The sequence below is a fragment of the Heliangelus exortis genome, chromosome 3 (genome assembly GCF_036169615.1).
Source record: "Heliangelus exortis chromosome 3, bHelExo1.hap1, whole genome shotgun sequence".
NCBI lineage: Eukaryota > Metazoa > Chordata > Aves > Apodiformes > Trochilidae > Heliangelus > Heliangelus exortis.
Genome location: NC_092424.1, coordinates 5,499,513 through 5,505,950, shown reverse-complemented (window position 1 = coordinate 5,505,950; position 6,438 = coordinate 5,499,513). Strand labels below are relative to the sequence as shown.

General features: G+C 48.0%; 1 long non-coding RNA gene across 1 annotated transcript; it reads right to left on the bottom strand.

The window, feature by feature from the left end:
* Positions 1–2,812: 2,812 nt before the first annotated feature.
* LOC139795486 (uncharacterized) lies at positions 2,813–5,754 on the bottom strand. Its single transcript, XR_011725510.1, has 3 exons — positions 5,438–5,754; positions 3,351–3,559; positions 2,813–3,261 (listed from the first exon to the last, which is right to left on the bottom strand). It is a non-coding gene; the product is annotated as an uncharacterized lncRNA (long non-coding RNA).
* Between the last annotated feature and the right edge of the window lie 684 nt (positions 5,755–6,438).

Genomic DNA, 6,438 nt, shown 5'->3' with positions numbered 1-6,438 from the left:
AAAAAAGGAGAGAGAGGGAGAGGCTCCTCTGAGCAGCACAGGCTTTGTGGGGATGGTGGTATTCCTGGTATGTAATGAGTTGCAGTTGGGGTTTAGCAGGCAGGGAGCAGGGGGGACAGGGAGGGCTCCCCCGCGCTTTGCTCGGAGCAGGAACGGCATCGTGATGGATGCAAGAAGCTGTCTGCCTGGAATATGGGTTTGGTGTGAGTGTCCAGAGGCAAAATATTGTTTCCACTCTTCATAGGGGTGCGGGCAGGGTCTTAAGTTGCGCCAGGGGAGGTTTAGGTTGGATATTAGAAAGAATTTCTTTACTGAGAGGGTGCTCAGACATTGGAATGGGCTGCCCAGGGAAGGGGTGGATTCTCCATCCCTGGAGATATTTCAAAAGAGCCTGGATGTGGCACTCAGTGCCATGGGCTGGGAACTGCAGCGGGAGTGGATCAAGGGTTGGACTTGATGATCTCTGAGGTCCCTTCCAACCCAGCCAATTCTACGATTCTATGATCTCACTTGGCATTGGAATAATCTCCCAAGGGAAGTGGTGGATTCCCTTATACTGGAGAGTTTTAAGACTGAGCTTGACAGGGTGCTGGGCCACCTCATTTAAATTGTATTTTTTACCTGATGATCCTTGAGGTCCCTTCCAACCTGGCGTGCTATGATTCTATGATTTTCTGGCATTGCTCTGAAGCCAAAGGCCAGGCAAAAATAGCAAGTTTTATGTGTAAAAAAAAAAAAAAATACATTCAGGTGCCAGATCTTCAGCTGCCATTACCTGGCAGGGCTACTCCAAATTTCCATGCACCAATTCACACCTGCTGAGGGTCTGATCCTTAATTCAAACCCAGGGTGAGTCAGGGGGAGTTGGGAACCTCAGTGCAGCTCCTGGCTCATAGGGAGGTGCCAATTCTGACAGCTTAGGGCCACTTTGGTAGTGCTGGCAGGTGCCATGGTTTCAGAGCCTATCTCAGCTCTCCATGGCAGCAATGATAAGACCTGTAGAGAGCTGCAAATGTTTCACCAACAGATCCCAAGGCTACAGTCTGGGTTGCTGCTTTGGCCATCACTCACTCAGATAAAGAACACAGCCTGCCATGGGGCCAGTGTCCTCAGCAGTGCCAAGTGAGATGGGAGGGATAAATATAAACCAGGGAAACAATCAGAGCCTTTGTTTCATCTGGGATTTCTTGCAGCGGGTTAAAAGCAGTTAGCATGAAGCCCAAGATTTCTCCTCCCCAGCATTTTCCTCCCAGGGTTTAACACAACTGCTGCTGATGCAGAGCCAGGAAGATGCAGGAGGGGGAAGACCTATCCTTGCTGCAGAGCTGCTGTGCTGCAGATGAATGGTTTTGCCTGTTTAATAAACAAGCCCATTCAGGCTTCCGCTCCACGGCCGTTTGCTTTATGGGTTTGAACAATAATGAGCTAGGATTAAAAAAAAAAAAACAAAAAAAACCAACCCCCAACAACCCTGCCCCTGAGAAATTCAGGCTGCTCCAGCAAATGGGATCAAATAAAGTTGGTGGTGTCATGTGGCCTGCTAATGTTCAGAAATGACATCCATGAATCCTGAGCTTATTCAAACCAGGATTTTGCTTTGTTTTTGGCGAACAGGGCGACCTGCAGGTTAAGCATCAGAGAGACATTTGGGAGGAATTAAAGAGAGAAAGGTGGGGATGGAGCACGAAAGGAAATTCTTTCAAGAGCTTTAGCATATAACATCTTTCTATAAAGGAATACGAGGTTTTAGATGAGACTGTTGTCCTCCCAGGGAAAACATCATGAAGTTGTTACACAGAAACTCGTTAAAGAAAAAAGTCAGCCCATGCCACAAGATGATATCTCAGTAGTCCCAGATGTTTGCTGTTCTGGGAAAAAGGAGGAAAGATTAGTCTCAGAAATTCACCGTGTCTGCGGGGTACTCAGGGAAACTTGGAGTGAGTTTGGAAAATAAAGTAAGATGCTGCTCCTCAGAGTAATATAGGCAGCAGCCATAAATAGCTGCCTGCCATTTCAAAATGCTGAATGAGTCCTGATGGCCTTGACTGGACAGGAATCAGTACAATGACTGCTGTGGGACTGGGAATTAGAAAACCTGGGCTCATGTAATGCATTTTCTCTGTGATACTGGGAGATCCCCACAGCCATCTGCCTCCATTCCTCTGAGTAATACTGGGAAATCACTCCTTCCTTTACTCCAGGGTCATCCCCCTTTGCATGTTAAACACTGAGGGCTGGGGTGATCTCTCACCGTGCCTCCACCAGCTTTTTTGGTGTCAGGTTCCCTGCCTTCTGTTTGGGCTTCATCCACAGCCATGTGGCTACTAAGGATGACCCCTTGCAACTGGGCCAAGTCTTGCAGAATTGCCCCTTGCTGTAACCACTGTGGTGAGCTGCAAGGGGCTCATCTCATTGGGGTCTGGACACTATTTTTTGGCAGCAGCAGTGTTATATCTGAGAGACCATGGTATAGATGACCTGAATGAAGCAGCTTTTTAGTGTGTCAACTTCAACCCCCCCCACGATCAGCCCTCAGCCACCATGGGTGTAGGGTGGTAGCCATGGGACCAGGGGGTAGGAGCAATGTTTGGGGGTTCTCCCAGCTTGTTTCTGCTCATCTTAAACATTGTGCATGCAAGGGAAAAGACAAGACACTGCCTGGTGTGCAGGCAGGGGTGCAGTGCTTCAACCAGCAGAGCTGTCACAAAGAGGTCTGGACCTGATCCAACCCAACTTGCCCTGGAGAATTTCCTCCTGCCAGCTGTAGGGCAGCATCCCAGCTATGTGACACGCAGCCACGGTACCCAAACACCTCAGCCAGTTTTATTTCCCACTTTTCCTTATTTCAGGAGATCTTTGCATGGAGGTTCTCATTTCAGTGCAGCAGCTCCCTGTTGGAGTGTGGCTGTAAAGCCCTGAATCTGACTTCAGCATCATCCAACAGCCAAGGAAATGAGGTGAGGGAAGGCTGGGCTGACAGTGGGCTGGGACACCAGCACGTGGCCCTAAGCAGTGAAAACTCCACCAAGGGAGGACTGGAGAAGGGAAGCTGTGGTTATTGGGTTTTTTCCTCCAGAGAAAGATAGGAGATAACCTGAAAAATCGTTGCTTGTGAGCAGAGGTTATGGAGAGGGTGTTCAGTGGATGCTTCTTCTCAGTAGTTCCCTGGGGCATGAAACTGCTGAAGCTGACAGGAGGGACATCTTACACTTCCCATTTTTGACTAGAGGATTTCAGGAACATCCAGCAGAGTATATAACTCTAAAAACACAAACCATAAATTAGTTCTGGTGTTCTCAAATTGCTGTACTAAAGCAAGAGAGGTAGGTAAAACAACACCACATATATACCTTCCTCTTTGGCCCAGAGCAGTTGAATCCTAAGGCCTGTTAACCTGGATCAATGGCAGAGCTATTCTATTCCAGGGGGTTAAATACACTTTTCATGTATTTTCATATTATTTACTTATCACAGCAATGATCTGGGTCTGTACTATGCAAGCAAAAGGAAAGTTGCTCTCATTATTCATCTTCACCCCACTATTTTGCTACATGTGAATCTGCAGATGAGAAAAAATATCTATGTATGCTCAGAGCCCCTAAACCCAAAACATTTAGTAAGAAATAAGCCATTAGTGACCCACCATTCTCTCACATCCAGAACAATTTCCAGCTGAAACTCTGACAACAATGGAGTGATTCAAAAGCTTGCAGATGTTTCACGAAGATTTTTCTGAGAGCACCCAGTCAGATAGATTTCACAAGCAGTCTCTGTTTGCCATCAGACAAATATGATATATACTGAATTCACCTTTACCCATAAACCACTTGAATGAGGCTTCATCAAAGAAAGTATGCTTTTCATCAGGCTTTTTACTGGCAACAGAGCTGTGCCCAGAAGCACTTTGCACTAAGCCTTTTTCTTGTAAATACTTAGAGGCTTATTGCTCATCTTCCCTCATTCAGGACAGGGTGAGGACTCACAAAGGAACAGGCACTTCCAAATGGTTGTTGGAGGGGAACCTTTCTTGTGCTGGAGAAGAGAAGCAGCTTACTCTTCCCAGACTTTTGGAGCTCAGCCTAAAGAGCAAATGTGATGTCCTTCAGTGTAATCAGTTGTTCCCTTGTTCTGAGCTCTCCTAAGTGCCTGATTGACCTTCACTGTCCCTTTAGCTCTTTGTCCCTCCTGGAGGCAGATAAGATAAAACCTGTCAATGTGTGGGAGAGTTCTAGCAGATCTTTCCCATGTGTATTAGGAAGTGGTTGTTCCCTGACATGGTGTTGCCTGCTTGTCCAACTTTGGCTCTGATTGATGGAAGATGGCAGAAGTTGTTTGAACAGATACAGCAGCACCATGACATGGGAAAAGACAGGGTCAGCTTAGGCTCATCAGAACAAGAACTGAAGTGATGAAACAAAGTCACCCCCTGTATCTTTACCACACATGTAAGGGGCCATTTTGTCACCTTTTCCCTATCTCTTGGACAACAGAAAGAAGTACAGTGGGACCTGTCAAGGTCATCTTCCCTTTTCCCTTCCCTCTTCCTCCCAGACTCATCCCACCTGCCTTCTCTGCTCTTTCATGCCCTTGTCCTTCCCTTGTCTCTTAGCTCTCTCCCAATAAAGAACTCCAACCCCATCTCTTTTCACATTGATCATGGAACTACAGTGGCATTTTTAAACTCACTTTGTGTCCCCTCTGCTTCCTTTCTCAATTCCTTTTATAGCCATGTCCCTCTGGAGAGACCTTTTCAGGTCAAGGACTGCCCTGTCCTTCAGATCTCTCTGATGCCTTGCACTGCACAGAAGAACAGAGAAATCTCACATGCATCCCAATCCACCATAAAGCTGAAGAACAGCAAACCCTGTATGGAATTTTCTTTCCTGCAAAGTGGGCTGGCTTGTTCTGAGAGGGATTCCCATCGGGTTCCCAGGGTCCTGTGTGTCCAGAGCAACATGACTGGGCATAAAGCTTAGCAAAGAAGAGGTCACAGTGACAGTCAGTACCTCCCCAAAATGTTAAAACCTTTTGCTTTTCGGGAAAGAGGGGCTCTAAATCCAAGAAATAAAACTTTCATCAAAACCTTGAGCAGCAGGGCTTGGTCTTTTAGGAGTCTGACCTCTGGGAGCTGGAGCCAGGGCAAACATCTTTGCTTTGCAGGCTGAAGGCTCCCAATGGCAATGCCCTTTGTTCTCTGGCAGGAGGGTGAAGCTGTCTGTTTGTGGTGTGCCTTGTGACAGCTTGGCAGGAGCCTCTCCTTCCTGCTGCCAACTGGGGACAGGGTTAGATGGTCACTTTCAGGACCACCTGATGGGTTCCCCTTCACAACACAACAAACAAACCAAACTCCAAAGAGCAGTAGAGTGGCTGGACCCCTGGAAGCAGCTGTAGGAAAACATCTTTTTCGTTGGTTCTCCTATAAACCCAAGTGAGTGACCCGTGCAGTGCAGTGGGGAAGGGGCAGATCTAGGTGCCTGGATCCTTGCAGTCAATAGGCTTTGCCCAAGCATCCCCTCAGCATCCCTGGAAGAGGCCAGGAGTTGATCCAAAGTGTCCATCAAGGTTGGGTGGGCAGGGGTGGGGAGCCCTGGGCAGCAGTGAGGGGAAGGATTCCTGCAGATAATTAACTGTTCCTCTCTGCTGTTTCCTGACTCTTTCAGAAGATCCTTAAACCTGCAGTGGAAAGAGTGATGGAGCACTGGGCAGCCACTACCTCATTTTCTCCTGGCTCTCCCACAGCTGGTGGGGTGAGGCTTCCCCAAACCACTGATACCCAATCTTCTGGCTGACAGGGAGTGGAGACAGGGAGGGGAAGGGCTGCTGGCTGCTTCCCAAGTTTTCAGTTTGGGAAAGCTGGCCACTTCGAGCTTGTGGGTGGAGGAGGTTTCTTGTCCTCTGCTCTGGTCCCAGGGCACACACAGCACCATCAGCCCTCTGGCAGTGCTGAGGACATTATGGTGGCAACAAGACTGCCACACTGGAGGATGTTTAAACCTTCCACATCACCAGAGGCAAAACTGAGTCTTGCCAGCTGAAGGATGAGCACCCAGGGCCACTCCAGGTATGGGACAGGGGGAAGGATGGAGCTGGAAGAGGGAGATGTGGGGCAAATCCCAAGTGAATTCTTCTCCATCAGAGAGGGTGGTGATAGGACACGGGGTAATGGTTATAAACTGACAGAGGGTAGATTTAGGTTACATATTAGGAAGAAATTCATCACCATGAGGGTAGTGAGACACTGGAATAGGTTGGATGAGGCCTTGTGCAACCTGGTCTAGTGGGAGATGTCTCTTGCCTGTGCAGGGGGTTGGGTCTTGATTATCTTTAATGTCCCTTCCAACCCAAACCATTCTATTATTCTGTGACCTAGTAATTCACCTCCTAACAGAACAGCCAAGTCCTCCTCATTCTGACCTCTAATCAGTGCCAGCAGCAAGA